A 2,804-nucleotide genomic window follows, 5' to 3' on the forward strand; every position below is an offset into this window, starting at 1 on the left:
CCCCCAACCCCTCTTAAGCCCCCAACCACCCCGCGTGGGGCCGTTAAACAGATTCCCACCAAGAAATGCCCAACGTGGGGCACATGCGGCACGGATGGGGGGGTCAGGAGCTGGGGGGGGGACCACTTCCCCCCCCAACCAGCCTCGCCTGGCACTCATGTGGAAAGAGCAAGGGGGGGGGGGGGGGGTGGAGACCTTCTCCCCCTAATAGTCGGTGACAGGGACTTGCTAGTGGCGATGTCCCTGCGTCCGGGAGTGACACCCAGGGCGGGCACCTCTGGCCACCCCGGATGGATCCGGGACCGCCCGGCGGGATTGGGGGCCGCTGGTAAAGAGGACGCTAATCCCCGTCTCATTTCCCCGGCCTCGCTAAAGAAATAGTCATTATTTTCCTTTTAATCCCATCTCTCTCCTCTTTTCCATTAGGCCCTAAGCTGCAATCTTGTTCCCCGGGGGGATGTTACGCTGAGGATAATCCCGGGCGCTGTCGGGGTGCTCGGTCTGGCTACTTTGGGGCAAAGGGGGTGGCTTCCAGCCCTGGGCTGAGCCCGGGGGTCTCCGGTCCTGATCCCCGGCACCGGGAGAGGAGCGGGGCTGAGCATCCCCGTCCCGGCACGGCAGAGGAAGGTGGGGGCAATGGGGTGCTCCCCAAAACCCTGGAGATGGGAATAGAGAGCTCGTGGCCAGTTTGGCTGGTGAGATGCTGGGATGGCCCCGTGTGGGCTCTGTTGGCCTCGGGTGGGCAGGATCCGACCCCGGGGCTCAGCTTGGGGGGCAGAAGGAGCCCTTTGTGCCATGGGATGTGGGGGATGGAGGGAGCTGGGGGGATGTGGGGTTTGGGGTGCTGAGAGGAGCCGGGAGGCAGCTCCATCTCCATCCCATGGCCACCAAGCTCAGCCAGGAGACATGGAATGGCGGGGTGGGCACCTCATCTGCTGGAGCCCCAAAAATAACACCCCCCACCACCCCCCAGATTGCCTCCAGTGATATGTTCAGGTCTTAATTGGGGGGTGGGTGGCAGGAGCCGTGATCGCAGCCATCCCGGCCACCAGCATCACACGTGTGTGTGTGCCCAAAAGTCACAACTCCCAGCCTCGACCCTTAAACACCAACCCCCCCATCCCCCGGAGAGGGGGTCCCCGTGTCACCCCTCTCCCCACTGCTGCACCCTCCTCCCTCCCCACGCTGGTGGCTTTCCAACCCGGGGAAAACCAAAAAGTCATTTATGATAAAAAGTCTCGCTTAAACAGACAGAAAGGGTGAAAACCCCAGACAAAAACCATATCCCCGAGCCGGATAGTCATTATTTTCCTTTTAATCCCATCTCTCTCCTCTTTTCCATTAGGCCCTAAGCTGCAATCTTGTTCCCCGGGGGGATGTTACGCTGAGGATAATCCCGGGTGCTGTCGGGGTGCTCGGTCTGGCTACTTTGGGGCAAAGGGGGTGGCTTCCAGCCCTGGGCTGAGCCCGGGGGTCTCCGGTCCTGATCCCCGGCACCGGGAGAGGAGCGGGGCTGAGCATCCCCGTCCCGGCACAGCAGAGGAAGGTGGGGGCAATGGGGTGCTCCCCAAAACCCTGGAGATGGGAATAGAGAGCTCGTGGCCAGTTTGGCTGGTGAGATGCTGGGATGGCCCCGTGTGGGCTCTGCTGGCCTCGGGTGGGCAGGATCCGACCCCGGGGCTCAGCTTGGGGGGCAGAAGGAGCCCTTTGTGCCATGGGATGTGGGGGATGGAGGGAGCTGGGGGGATGTGGGGTTTGGGGTGCTGAGAGGAGCCGGGAGGCAGCTCCATCTCCATCCCATGGCCACCAAGCTCAGCCAGGAGACATGGAATGGCGGGGTGGGCACCTCATCTGCTGGAGCCCCAAAAATAACACCCCCCACCACCCCCCAGATTGCCTCCAGTGATATGTTCAGGTCTTAATTGGGGGGTGGGTGGCAGGAGCCGTGATCGCAGCCATCCCGGCCACCAGCATCACACGTGTGTGTGCACTCCCAAAGGTCACAACTCCCAGCCTCGACCCTTAAACACCAACCCCCCCCTCCCCCGGCGAGGGGGTCCCCGTGTCACCCCTCTCCCCACCGCTGCACCCTCCTCCCCCCCCACGCTGGTGGCTTTCCAACCCGGGGAAAACCAAAAAGTCATTTATGATAAAAAGTCTCCCTTAAACAGCCAGAAAGGGTGAAAGCCCCAGACAAAAACCATATCCCCGAGCCGGAGAAAATGAAAAACACTGATGTGTTTAACTTTAGGCCATTTAAAAATAAGCATTGAACAGGCAACAGTAAATAACAATTCCTTCCCATCAGGTATGTGTCACCGCGGCGGCAAAGCTCCCGTTTTTTAACCCAAAGCTGGGGGGGGGGGGCGGCCCCGGCCGGCTCTTTAGCTGCTAATTTTTATAGATGTCAGGCTGAAGTCTCCAACCTGGATAAATCAGGTGCTGGAGGTGGGGGGAGCAGTGAGAGAGCACTTTGGGGCTGGAAGGGTGTGGGGCTCCCTCTCAGGGGTGCACATGGGACACCCCCACCCACAGGACCCAACCTGGGGGGGGTGTGAGATGAGACCCCACGTGTGGGGCCGAGTGACCAGGGCATGGGGGTCTGTTCCCATCCCTGTGCCCTGTGCTGGAGGCCTTGCTTTTTTCTCTCTCTTTTTTATTTTTTTTCTTTATTTTATTTTTTTTTAAATGGATAAATTATTATTTACAGTTTAATATCTTCATGTTTCTATGGAAACTCCGTGGCGGAGAAGCCAGAACGGGGGAAATGGTGATATTTGAAAGTGAGTGGAGTGGGGTGGGCA

This window comes from Calidris pugnax, unplaced genomic scaffold (genome assembly GCF_001431845.1).
Source record: "Calidris pugnax isolate Ruff unplaced genomic scaffold, ASM143184v1 scaffold46, whole genome shotgun sequence".
Lineage (NCBI taxonomy): Eukaryota > Metazoa > Chordata > Aves > Charadriiformes > Scolopacidae > Calidris > Calidris pugnax.